At 31.8% G+C, this 13,741-nt stretch overlaps 2 non-coding genes across 2 annotated transcripts; one reads left to right on the plus strand and one right to left on the minus strand.

The window, feature by feature from the left end:
• The first annotated feature begins 3,286 nt into the window (after positions 1-3,286).
• Positions 3,287-3,368, plus strand: TRNAS-AGA (transfer RNA serine (anticodon AGA)). The gene has a single exon. It is a non-coding gene; the product is annotated as a tRNA-Ser (tRNA).
• Positions 3,369-8,575: 5,207 nt separating this feature from the next.
• TRNAS-AGA (transfer RNA serine (anticodon AGA)) lies at positions 8,576-8,657 on the minus strand. The gene has a single exon. It is a non-coding gene; the product is annotated as a tRNA-Ser (tRNA).
• Between the last annotated feature and the right edge of the window lie 5,084 nt (positions 8,658-13,741).

The following is a 13,741-nucleotide window of genomic DNA, read 5'->3' on the forward strand; positions in this document are numbered from 1 at the left end:
TTTTAATAAAATTGGTCGAGTAGTTTCGGAAATTTTTGGGTCACAAAATTTGTATATAGGCCTATATGTAAAGAAATTTTATTTTAAGTGAATGGTATTTTCGTACTCTTCATATCTCAAAACGTGAATAAAATTCAATTTCCTGGCACTTTTTAAGAATTTCATAGCCAAAAAAAAATAATATAATTATAATTTGTATATTTAACATTAATTAGACGATGTGAGTGAGTGAAGCGAATGTAGGTTGTTTTTGGTAAGGTTATAATATACGTGAGATTCATGTACGAATTCGTGTACTGATGAATCGTTCGTATCGGCATAACCTATGCTCGCTTCGCTCGCTATGTTCGTCTAATAAATTTTAAATATACAAATTATGTACAACCATATAATACCGTTAATTATATTTAACCAAATAATATGCTAAAGTGTAATGATTTGTGAAAAGAAAGTGAAAAATTTAGCCTGTGAAATTACGAAAATGTAAAACTTTCCCTCCCTCAATCCGACCGTGCGACTGAGTGTAATACCGTTACTTTTTTCGAAAAGTCGCTAAAATATATTTAGGCAACGGAATATTAGTTGTTTTAAACATAATTACTAATTATAAAATAATATCTCGTGATAAAATCATATGCAAGATTACAATTTTTTAAGAATTTTTGGTTGCAAAAAATTATTATTTTTGAGCATGTTACTTAATATAAATGAGATAGATGATTTTATACAAAATATTATATACTTCTTGTATTATTAAATGCAGACTCGTCTCGCGGTTGGCCATGTAGTTCGTCGGTAGACCGTTCGTTTTGCATGTGAAAGGTCCTGGGTTCGATCCCCCGCATCCGCCAGTTTTTTTACTAACAAAAATGACTAACATTTTTTTCTTTTATATTTCGTTTGTTTAGGTTAAATGAAATCCATTATTTCAATTAATTAATTCTTTTGCTGAAATAGAAAGAGAACACTTCTATTAATTTTATTAACTCAATCATGAATGATATTCTACATATAAAAGATAAAAAATGGATTAAATTTTATCTCGGTAGATTGATTTAATTGAATCAAGATATAATCTAGCTTATGAAAGAAGACATATTTTGAACAGATATAGTTTTTCAACGTGTTAAATATACAGGTATATTAAAAAGCAATTTATATATGGAAAGAAATTAGTTTTTATTGTTTATTTTTTTATAGCAAATATTGATCTATGACAAATTTTCGAAAATTCATTGTAAATTATGAGTACCTCAAGAAGACGATTCTTATCTAATGTGATAAACCGTTACATTTATTATCGTTAAATCTTGCAGTTTTTCTCAACAAAAATATCCCAGAAAATTCATGTAAATCTTTTTCTTACACTGTAAGTTTGTATACAAATTTTCATTAATTTATCTTCAGTAGTTTTTGCTGGGCGTTGATTATGAGTCAGGAAGGACATGTTGCATTACAGGTATAGATTTTTTGTACATATGCGTCAAATTAATTTTGTTTATGTTAAATAAATAAATAAATAAACAGTTTTAAAAACAACATGTTATACATATGTTAACAAACAAAAGTAAATTAATAAATTTGAAACAAATTCTGTTATGTTCAGCAATTGTTTTAAAACACTTTTAATTGTTGAGTTCATTTAATAGTAATTATTTCGTTATAAAAAAAGAAACCAGAAAATACAGTACGTGTGCGCACCGCAACAATAGATTACAATACCACAGCAATAAATGATAAATTTCCACTGAGTTCATGATCGTAAGAAATATAAATACGTAGCGTTCCATCAGCTAAATATTTTTTATGTAATCCGATATAGAACTTCGATCAAAATTTCCATGTATACTTCTTCCCCAATATTAAAAATTTTATTTTGTTTTTAATTATGATCTGAGAAATTTTTCAGAGATCTTTTATTCAAAATGACTACTTTTTGATAATTAACACCTTCATGACATTTTTTAATGAATATTCTAAGGACTTATTTATAATTAAATTAAATATTATAATATTATTAAAATATAATAAAATTTAATTATTTGTCGTTCTTAAAAATTTGTTGGATTCATATATTAAACAGGATCATGTTAACTTTATTTCTAAGGTAACCTAAAAACAATGGGAGCATTTTTTAAAAATGTTCAGTTAAAGAAGAAACTTCTAGAAAATAATCTAATGCCTATGAATTAGATTATCAAAACATAAATAAAAGAATAGAAAACAGTACCTTTTATTTATCTCGGTGATAATAAAGTTTACTGACTATAGAATTATAGACGTTTTGAAGAGCATCCTTAATCTATTACATTGAAGGTTAAATTAAATAAATATTTAATGAACTAAATTCATTATAACACGAACAAAAGAAAACTATCGATCAAATTAATCAATAACATATTCAATTACAAATAATTTATCACACAATTAATAATTTTTATTTATTCATTTAGAGATAAATTATATATAATTTTATGTTAAGTTAAAGTATTCTTAGTTTCCAAATGTTACTAACATGATTGCTTTTAAAACTAATATAGTACTGCATTCAAGGCAGGCTGATTGTTAACAACCTGAAACGAAAAACCAGTTAAGTAATAAATATCAGAACAAATAACCTGAGGTTAAATTATTCTATATATATATTTATATATATACAATGAGACATTAAAATAACTTTTATAATATTAATTTATTTATGCGTAAAATTAATAAGGATTGGTTTTAAAATTACGTAATTACAGTTGCGTAACTATATATGTGTGATAGTGAGCGTGAACCTGTTTCTGACAATCACATACTTAAAATATGTTTTGATTTGAATATTAAAAATAAAAACGATAAATAATACTTCTAAATTAATTAAACACTTTTACATCATAGTTACCAATTATGATATATCGATGAAAAGCTCTCAATGAGGTCTAATACTCCAGTTAAGAAAAAATCCAAAATTCAAATTTTTGGATTTTGGGCTTTTTTTGGACATTTTTGATCCAGTCGATTGGAATCGAAAGGTGCACAATTAGATGTAACAACAGTCCTAAATTCAAAATTTCAACATCCTACGGCTAATCGTTTTTGAGTTATGCGAGATACATACGTACGTACGTACATACAGACGTCACGCCGAAACTCGTCAAAATGGATAATTCCGTTCAAATCTGAAAACCGAAATTTTTCAAATAATTCGTACAAGGAAGTAAAAAGTACAACCCATCTTCAAAAAGAAAAGTGTAATTATTTTAATACGCTTTAATAATATAGCAACTCACATCTCACGGAGGCAGTCGTGGCCGAGTGGTTAAGGCGTCTGACTAGAAATCAGATTCCCTCTGGGAGCGTAGGTTCGAGTCCTACCGACTGCGAGATTTTTTTGAACATTTTATTAAGAAGTGTATGATACATTTCTCTATAGCGATCTTTCACAGTAAATTAATAATTATTATATAAAATACGTATATTTTTTCTATAAATAATAATGGAATTGTAGTCTTCAGAGAAATAAACTAAACAAAATAAATCATTACATACACAGTGATAGGGTCACTAAATAATGAAAATTCTCCAAGTATATATAAACTATATTGTTCAAACGGAAAGCAATTTTAAACAAAATTATAATTAAACGTTTAAAATCCCTTCACACCAACCTAGTCAAAATTTGATCCCACCTCATGTACCCAATTTACAACTTCAATAACATTGAAAAACAATTCGATGTTGTAAATAAACACATAGAAAAGGACCACATTTTAACATAATTGAAATATAAATATAACTATCTATATTATGAAATATATTAAAAATAAAAATAAAAATACTAAATGAACACACACAATTTAAATCTCAACCATCTTTTTAAACCTGTCTGCTTAATTAAAAAAAAAAACGGCTATGTAAGACAACGGCTGACGCCAGTGCATAAACATCAGTCACTGAGGATGTTTACAAAGACATCTGAAAACGATTTCAACTAAGTTTTCTATAAAAGATATTGTTATAGAATTTGGTTTGGTGTATCATTACAAAAGTTAAATTTCAAATTATCGGTTATTATTTTATAATTTCTGGGTAAATTGCATCTCGAGTGTAATTATTATTGAAATCATCTTTCTAAAATAATCGAATTAATTTTTTAATTCTTAATAATAATTAATTTTATATGCATTGCATTATTTCCGATAGAAAGTAATAAATTAATTTGCTGTTGTAATCTACCTGCCCTTATCATTATTATGACTGACGAACTTAATCTATGTTACAACTGTCGCTAGCCATAGTTGGTTTCTCAGAGAGTAATAATGTTCAACATTGTGTGAGCAATATTCCGTACTTTATGTACACTTTCTTTCAGGTGATCACAATGTAGGTGTAGGGGTGCATTTCAGAGGGGTTGACTTGCTGATAAACATGTCAAGCCACCGGCTCAGTGAACAAGGCCATGGGAAACCACTTCTTGTCTCTCTCTCTCTCTCTCTCTCTTAATGAGCCTTATATTAGTATTATTGTACTATGGAATCGCTTTGAAATTTTATTGAACATAAATAAGCAAATAATCTAAAGAATTGTTTTCATGATAAATGAGTTTTCTTATGATTTAAGATTCGAAAAACACTATTTATTAGATATTTTATTATGAACTTGTAATTTTATAGAAAAAAAATACACATAAATTAAAAATAATGATTAATGGAGGTCTGATACCTGATACCCGTTTTTTAATTATTTTTTATTGTTATAGTCTCATTATAGAAATCAAAGGTACCGGACTATTACTCAAAAATAATTTTCAAAACATTCCCGCAGTCGGTATCACTCGAACCTACGCTCCCAGAGGGAATCTGATTTCTAGTGAGACCTTAACCATTCGGCCACGACTGCTTAATTTACATCAGGGTTGTTGTTATATTATTATTAAAGAAGATATAAGTAACTACCACTTTCCCCCCTTTTTACTTATCATAGCGTTAGAGCTATCCTGCAAAATGAAAATTATGATAATCAATCAAAAATGGGGGTATGGTTTTTTTTTAATTTCTCGACTTTTTGTGACCTAGGACCCCAAAAAATTAAAAAAAGTGGGGAGCGGGAGGGTAGTGATCGTACGTACGTATGTTCTTATGTACGTGGGTTGGGTGCTTGTCGCTTAATAACGTTTGACTGAATAAACTGATTTTGATGAAATTTGACACACAGACTCGTATTTGGGATCTATAGCTTCAGGGAGTTGGTAGATAGTTTTTCAGGCTAATTTTTGGTAACATAACCTCACTTTATGTTAAGCTTTTCATTTACATTTATCATCATCCTCTGGCGTAATGCCTTACAACGGTTCCGGAGGTTAAACAGAAAAAGAAAGAGGTCAATTTCTGCAAATATAACTTCAGTATATGTTAAGCTTAGTACATGTGCATGATTATCTTATCATTTTAAAAAAAGATTGCCCACAAATTCCCCCTTCAAAAATCGAAATAATTATACAAATTTATTGCATAATTTGTAACCGAACTTTGTTGTCAACCTAAATATTGCGTACTGCAAGTGGTCTAGAAAAAACTTTGGAGGTAATATTACCCCCAAATTGGTAACGAAACCGCTAAAATATAAAAACACGATTTTTTTTAAACATTTTTCATGTATCATTATTTTTCTACTATAAAATAATACATCACCAATGCCAGAAAATTGCAATAACTATTTTTTTGTTAGCTTTTATTCTGAAAGAGGTCAAAATCAAAAATTTCAAATTAATATTATTCCTGACTGTTATTGACAAGAGAGAGATATTATAATAAACACTTAATTCATAGTAAATTGTTAGGAAAATCCTATTCAAATTTTCTACAAAAACGCGTGTTTTGTGCGCGCGCACAAACACGCACCTTTCCTGTACGCCTATTATATTACATTTCCACAGGTTTTTAATATGAAAAGTATATAAAATTTTATTTCTTAATAACTTCTGATACTTTTTCTTTTTTCTTTTGTTATTATTGAATTATTATTCAACGTAAAAATATTTTTACAATGAGAGGTTTAATAACTATTAACAAATCAATATATTTAAATTTTTTAAAAAAAAAGGTTGAAAAAAGGAGATGAAGTATGATTCGAAGTGATGTGCCTTCCTCTAAGATCCAAATATTTCATTAATTAAAATTTTATTTGGCTATAACTCTTGAACCAATGAAAATGAGTACCACTTATGTTATATAGTTGAAAAGCTCTCAATGAAGGCGTATTACTGAAGTTAAGAAAAAGCACAAACTCCAAAAATTTGGATTTTGGGCTTTTAGGACAATTTTGGTCCAGTCAATTGCAATAAAAAGGGGAGGTGAACAACTAGATATTACAACAATCCTAAATACAAATTTTCAACATCCTACGGCTAATCGTTTTTAAGTTATGCGAAATACATACGTACGTACAGACGTCACGCCGAAACTACTCAAAATGGATTCAGAGATGGTCAAAATGGATATTTCCGTTGAAATCTGGAAACCGAAATTTTTCGCGATCAAAATACTTCCTTTATTTCGTACAAGGAAGTAAAAATTGGATTCGAATACATGAAATTAAACATTCATAAAAAAATGATGATCAGGAAACTGAAGAAATATCTTTATTATTTTTCTTAGAGAAAAAGAAATAATCATCATACTCTATAACAAGATAAAACAAAAATTACTAATATCACGACCACCAAAAATAAAAATTTGTTAGTAAATTTGTTGGTAAATCTTCTTATCACAAAACAAAATGATATAAAAATATGGTGAATAATACAAACCCCTGAAAAACACAGTGTGAAGATATCTCTCAAAAAACAATTGCTTGCCCCAAATCTGAAAGAAAAATTATATACGAAGAAAATTATGCTTGCTAAAATTATTATTTGCTATTCTCAAACTTCTCTAAAACATAATTTTTCCCTTCAAACGCTGAGAAAAAATATTTAATAAATTAATTCGTACGAAAACTTGTAAAATATTTTAAAAAATCACTCACCACAAGGCTGTTTCGAAATATAACAAACAACTAACTGGTTTAGAAAAACAAGCAAGCTACTCAATCGTTAAGACCATCATATAGTTAGAGTAATATTATTTTGCTATTTATTGTTGTGTAACTGAAACAAACCCGAAGCGACTAAATTTCTAAAAATATTTCATGTTTTTCCACGACTTAGTTTATTAAATATTTTTTTCTGCGTTTGAAGAAAATAATTATGTTTCAGAAAAATTTGAGAATTACAAATAGCATTCATTTTCTTTGTAAATCCATTTTTACCGGATTCGGAGAAACCAATTGTTTTTTGAGGGATATATTCACACTGTAAGTATTTTTCAGGGGATTTGTATTACTTACCAGTTTTTTTATATCATTTTGTTTTTGTAATAAGGAGATTCACTAATACTTTTACAATGAAATTGTTTTGTTTTAGTTGTGGTTATGTAGTTATAATTCTGTGAACAACATTTCAAATATACTACAAAAAAAACTAATTTAAAATTTGAAGTTTTATGTATATAGCGCGGGCGATGTCGCGATGGTGGATGCTAGTAAATACATATATGAAAAACGCTTAAAAAATTGTTCAAAATTATAAAAACCATCCAAAAATTTGTTTAAAAATTAAATTTTTTAATGTAATTTTTAACCTCAAGCAAAAATTAACATCCCTAGAATGGAAGTAATATTTTTCAATTTTGGGATAACTTGGGAGTAATATTTCCTAAATTTTGGGAATATAACAGATTAAAAAGTATCCTGAAAACTGGTAAAAAAAATTATATTTTATTTAGATTAATCTTGAACATATATATACTGCTTATATAATGTAAGAATTTAGCAATTTATGTAAATTTATTCAAACTTTAACCCAACTCAGAAGAACCATTTTTTTAAATTCAGTTTTTTTGTAATGGCTTTCATGTAAATTAATTTGTTTCTACTTTACCGTTAGGTTTTGATTTCATCAAACACAGCTACAGAAATTTTTGCATGAAGAAATCTATTCTGTTTTGTCATATTTTGTGTGGGACTTTTATTTCCGGTAATTAGATTAGAGACCATATAGAGATTTTTAAAGGATTACATCAAAATAATTTCGTTAGAAGTTAATTTCATTAATCTATACGTTCAAATTCTGTAAACTATAGAGGAAGAGTTTTGAGAAAATTAACACCGACTACTCACTCATCAACAAAAAAAATAAGAAAGGAACTTGGTTATAAGTGAAATAATTGGTTATTTCTTCTAATATTATTTATACCAAGGAGTTTTTGCTTAAACTAATTTAAATCTATACTTTCTTAATAATCAGTAAAATTATTTAAAACAGAATGAAAACATTTGCCCATAATTTTTATCAAACCAATTTCCTTTTAACATTCAATGACAGCTTAGAAGCGATTATCATTTGTAATATTATCACGGCCGTATAACTAAAGTTCGCTATTATGCTAGATTTATTAAACGAATACTCTTTCAGATTTTTAAGATGTTAGGTTTAATAATGCTTATGTATACATATATTCAAAAAATTACATGTATCATTAGAAAAAAAATTCGCAGTCGGTAGGACTCGAACCTACGCTCCCAGAGGGAATCTGATTTCTAGTCAGACGCCTTAACCACTCGGCCACGACTGCAGGCGCTAAAGTAACCAGTGAAAGTAACTCCATCTACAAACCGGTAAATAATTTTATTATATATTTTGTGTTGCATAAGGATCATAAATTAAATTATTACAAATTTACTACAACAAACTGGAAAACAAGACTACGCTCAAAATCCGTTGACAAAATCTTTATTTGAATTCTAAAACTAGATGGTCATTTCGATTTTTAAACAATCATTATCAGTAGATAGTGAGGAAAAATAAATAAACACAGTTTTTTTGTTGTAATTATCAGTTTATTTGTTTATTAATCTTTCTTTTTACATTCATTTATTTTCTTCTTCTTCATTATATTATTATTACTTTCCTTAGTGTTTTCTGATGATTATTTAACGATCAAAATGTTTATTTAATATTAAATAAATTTTTATTAAACGGTTTATGAAGCGCAATCTTGTTTTTCAATTTATGTCAACAAAATTCTTATGAAAGCTTTTTATTCGAATTTAAGGTAACGATATAAAGACGGTATCACTAATAATCATTGAAAAATCATTATTAAAATAATTATTGAACATTTTTCTAAAAACACTAGAAATGGTAATTTTGTCAAAATGAATTGATTGAAGATGAATATTAAAGCAACAAATAATATAGAGAAATGTTTCTTTAAAATGGAGTGGAAGCTTCGGATAAATGTTTAAAATATTTTTCTAACAAAGATTTTTTTTTGCTTAAGTTCATACTGAGTAAGATAATAATATAAAAAAGAATTAACACCGAGTCAAGGGTAGAGTAAAAGAATGGGTTAGAAATTTTAAAACATTGAAATTTCATTTATTTTGAAAATAATTTCAAGCAATAAACTGTGAATAACTGATTAGCTAAATTTAATTGATTAAATGATGAAATTTTCAAAATGAAATTATTCTAATACATTTTTTGGAACATTTAACGGTTAATAATTTTACTTCTAAGTGATGCTGCAAATTTCACGTAATGATATATCCAGAATTTTAATCACTACTAAAATAAATAATTATGAGTATTTAAATAATTAAAATAGTTTTTGATTACATAACTATAAATAGTTTCAACTGTTATTGATTGAAGAAAGTATCTAAAATTCCTGAAACCCAAATCCATTTCTTCTTTAAATTATTTTAATAAAAAAATTAATGTTTAAAGAAAAATGAAAAATAAAAACTGAATGACATTTAAAAACTCTTTTCAGATCAGAGAACATTTTGATAAATTAAGTTTTCTCTTTGTCTTTCTTGTTGCAGAAGACTACAAAATCAGGAAAGTTCCCTGTGAAAAATAAATTAAACTCCAATCTCTACCAGCCTTTCAAAACTATTTTTCTTAAGTTTTTTTGATGGTTACAAACATGAAATTGATAGAAATTTTTTTTTTATATTATTTTTGTTTTACCCCCTACACCCGTGGACCGGATCTGCAGTGATTTAGTCCAGGGGCGTGTCCTTGCGACTGTAACGGGTCTCCCCGCCTGCCGACAGTAAGTCCGGCAAGGCAGGTCGGCCTGCCGGTTCTGGATCTTCTTATTTTAATTTGCCTGCCTCTTAGGCGGGGGTAACCGGGCCCGGCTATGCCGTTCCCGGAACCCCGTCCCATCCGTCAGGACTCGGTCTTTTCTCCAATTTTTTTTTGATTCGGAGGATTGAGAGTCCCCAACCCTCCTCACTGCCACCCAGCCGTGCAAGCACAGACGAACAGTAGCTCAGCAGGGGGCTGTCCTTCCCCCTCATGTCTTCCACCCGGGCTTCAGTCTAACCCCCGTTTTCTGAAATCCTTTTCCTTCCTCTTTAGGATGTCTGCAATCATCTTCTCCATATTTATCTATTCCTTTAAACCCTTCAATATGTACGAGACAGGAGTTTCAGGTGTCATCCAATCGAGATTAGAATTTAACTTGGGCCCATCCCAACGAGGACATTCAAAGAAGGTATCGTAGGGAGTGTCCTGCAGCCCGCAATATATGCAATTCTGGAACATCCTTCTATCAAATCGGTAGAGATATTCCCCAAATTCGCCGTGACCGGGGAGGAAGAACTGTATAACATGATATCCAACCTCTCCATGACCCCTCCCCAGTCACGGCTCCAACCTGGGTATGAATCTGCGGGTCCAGGCACCATTCCTCGCCGGGTCCCATGCCTCCTGCAATTCTTGAGATAAAACTGCTATTGCATCTTCATTGATCATTCCCTCATATTACCTTTTTCTCTGCAAAGCTCTGAGACGAATCGGAAGACCCCAGCGAGTATCCCCACCGCCTTTGCAGACACCGTTCTGTACGCACATGTTATTTTTAGCCCGGCTCTTCGCTGTATCGATGTCAAACATCTGACGTGTTTCTTTCTGTCCAAGGCAGAAAATCACGCCAGTATCGTATATAACAATACCGACGTTGCAGTAGACATGAGCTTCTTTTTGTTGCTCGAGGGCCTCATCTGGCCCGCATTAATAGGTTCAAGATTCTAACCATACGCTCCATCTTGCCCGACACTTCCTTAATATGTTTATTTAACAGCTCTTCTTGTTCAAACCATAAGCCAAGATATTTGACATGGCACTGCATGGCCACTCGGGCTTCATCTACGGTGATGTTGATCTGTCGAATTTTTCTCCGTCCGACTATCGCTACGATCGAGTCTTTTGAGGCGCTAACTTCATTCCTTCATTGACCAGTCAAACACTCATTCGTCGGATCGATTTGTTAGCTGTTCTTTCAACACCTTCCGAGTGGCCTGATACAAGCATTACTAAATCGTCCACATACGCGAGCAAGGATACATCGTCCGGGAGTTCCAGCCGCAGCACCCCGTTGAAGGTGATGTTTCAAAGACAGGGGGCTTAAGACGGACCTCTGCTGGATTCCTCCCATCATCTGGAAACTTACATCACCGTCTTCCGTTGTTGTTATGAGCTCCCTGCCGTGCAGAAATTTACTTATAGCAGCTCTCAAGTAAGAACTAATATTTCTGTTTCTTAATTCTTTTATAATACTCGCCTACAGGATGCTGTTAAAATCATTGCGAACATCCATAAGGACCATCAACGGAATCTTTCTGGTCCTCTGGTGCCCTCCCTGCATGCATTATTCCATTCCACTTCTTAGCGAAGGGCGTCGACGGTAGATCTTCCTTGCATAAAGCCGTATTGCGACTAGATCAATCCGCCTGCTGCTTTCACTTTCGCCCAAAGCCTCTCCGCTAGGAGCCTCTCGTATAATTTATTTAATGTGGGTAGTAAACAAATCGATCGGTAAGCCTGAACTATGCCCGCAGCCACTGGTTTGGGTATAAACAGCAGTCTTCCAATTTTCAAAGACACGGCGAATCCTCCCGTGCTCAGGGTCTTGTTTAAAGCTTCCAAAATCAGCCACAAATGTGGAACTACCGATTTCCTGAGTAGCGCATCTTTCTAGTAGTAATCCTTAATGGTGCCCATCGGAAATTGGCTATCGTAAATCTTTTCACCTCCTGATTTATGACATTTAAATATTCCGTCTCCTCTGTCTGGAAGAGTTCTCAAACAACACGCAATACTTGGCCACTGGATAATAGGGGGAGGAGCGCACCAACTCTCTTCATTAACACCCGGTACGCCTTCCCTCACGGATCATCGTTTAGGTCTTCTACCAAATTAACCCAGGCCTGTTTTCGCCTGTTTTATAGCTGCACAATAACTGTTACGGGCATTCTTATATTGGAACTTTGCCCTTTCGATCTCTTCCGGACGGTTTCTGCGCACATGTTGCAGATTTCGCCTGGCCGAGAGGGTCACATTTCGCGGGGTAACAATATCCCGATTCCACCAGTAGACTTTGCGTCGCATCTGGTCCATCCGTGGTCTGATTCTGTCAGTCTTCTATTTTAGAATAGTTAAAAAATCTGGGCTCCAGTTTTGTGTTTGCACCATTCTGTCTGCCATTGCTTCAGAGAAGGAGGTAATTAGTATCCTTGACGGCCTCCGGTTGTATCTCTTTGTCTGTTCCACTGGGTTTCTATTTGGGCAGTAAATCGGATCCCCCGATGGCCAGTTAAGAATTCTTCTTCCATTATTCTCCAGGAGGTCAGCCCGGGGAGGAACCGCTCTGGAATCACGGTGATGTCTATTGTGGATCCCGACCGTCTGCCAGTGAATGTCTGAGCCTCCGGTGTGTTAAGCCTATCATGTCAAACGAACTGAGTGAAGCAGCCAGTTTGTATCCACGGCGAATCGACTTTGTCCCGACAAGTCCGACTGATTCAGTGTTAAAATCGCCTGGGAGCATCACAGGTCGACCCACTATTCTCATCATCTCCTACAAGTCAGACAAGAACTCATCAACTCTATCTTCCGAGCTATTAGGTGTATTATATCCACTTATGAGGCTGCATGGAGTCACTGCCACCAAGCCACTTCCTGCTTTTACATCTAGAACAGCAAAACGATTAGTGACTTTTTTACGGCCGCACCTCCGTCTTCGTCAACCATCCAGCCCCCTGAGTTAACCACATTATTTTTGGGCACGGTTACTAAAATAAAATCTATGCCATCCTCCACCGCTTTCCTCCATACCAAATCGTGGGAAATCCACCTCCTCTGATTTTAATTTGAAGGCAGTACATATTAATTTTAGTACATAGATTTGTCGCCGACTTCTTTTTGTTTATTGTATTTTTTCTATTTCCACAGGTTATTATTAGAATATCTTATTTTTTAATAAAATAACTTCTGAATAAAGATTATTTGAATTTCCACAACTCAAAAAGAAAGAAAACTCTTATTTTAACTATGTAAGGTTTATTATTTAAAATTCTAGAACCGGGAAAATAGAATCTCAATTTTGTTTTTCCGTTATTTTTATTTAGGAAGGAAAGGATCAGCACGAATCGATTAGTCTGTTCAAACTGTGTTTGAACAGTTTGAACAGTTAAATATTTATTAATTTTATTTAGGAAGGAAATATTTTAATACCGTTACAGAACGAAATCTTTTAAAAATATTTTTAAGTTAATATTTTTAAAAAACCTGTCTCCGTAAATTTCAAGAAAGAATCATGAAAGCTGTTTCAATTTTATTTTTCTTCAATCTCCATTACGTCCA

Source organism: Lycorma delicatula, chromosome 7 (assembly GCF_047948215.1).
Source record: "Lycorma delicatula isolate Av1 chromosome 7, ASM4794821v1, whole genome shotgun sequence".
NCBI classification, from domain to species: domain Eukaryota; kingdom Metazoa; phylum Arthropoda; class Insecta; order Hemiptera; family Fulgoridae; genus Lycorma; species Lycorma delicatula.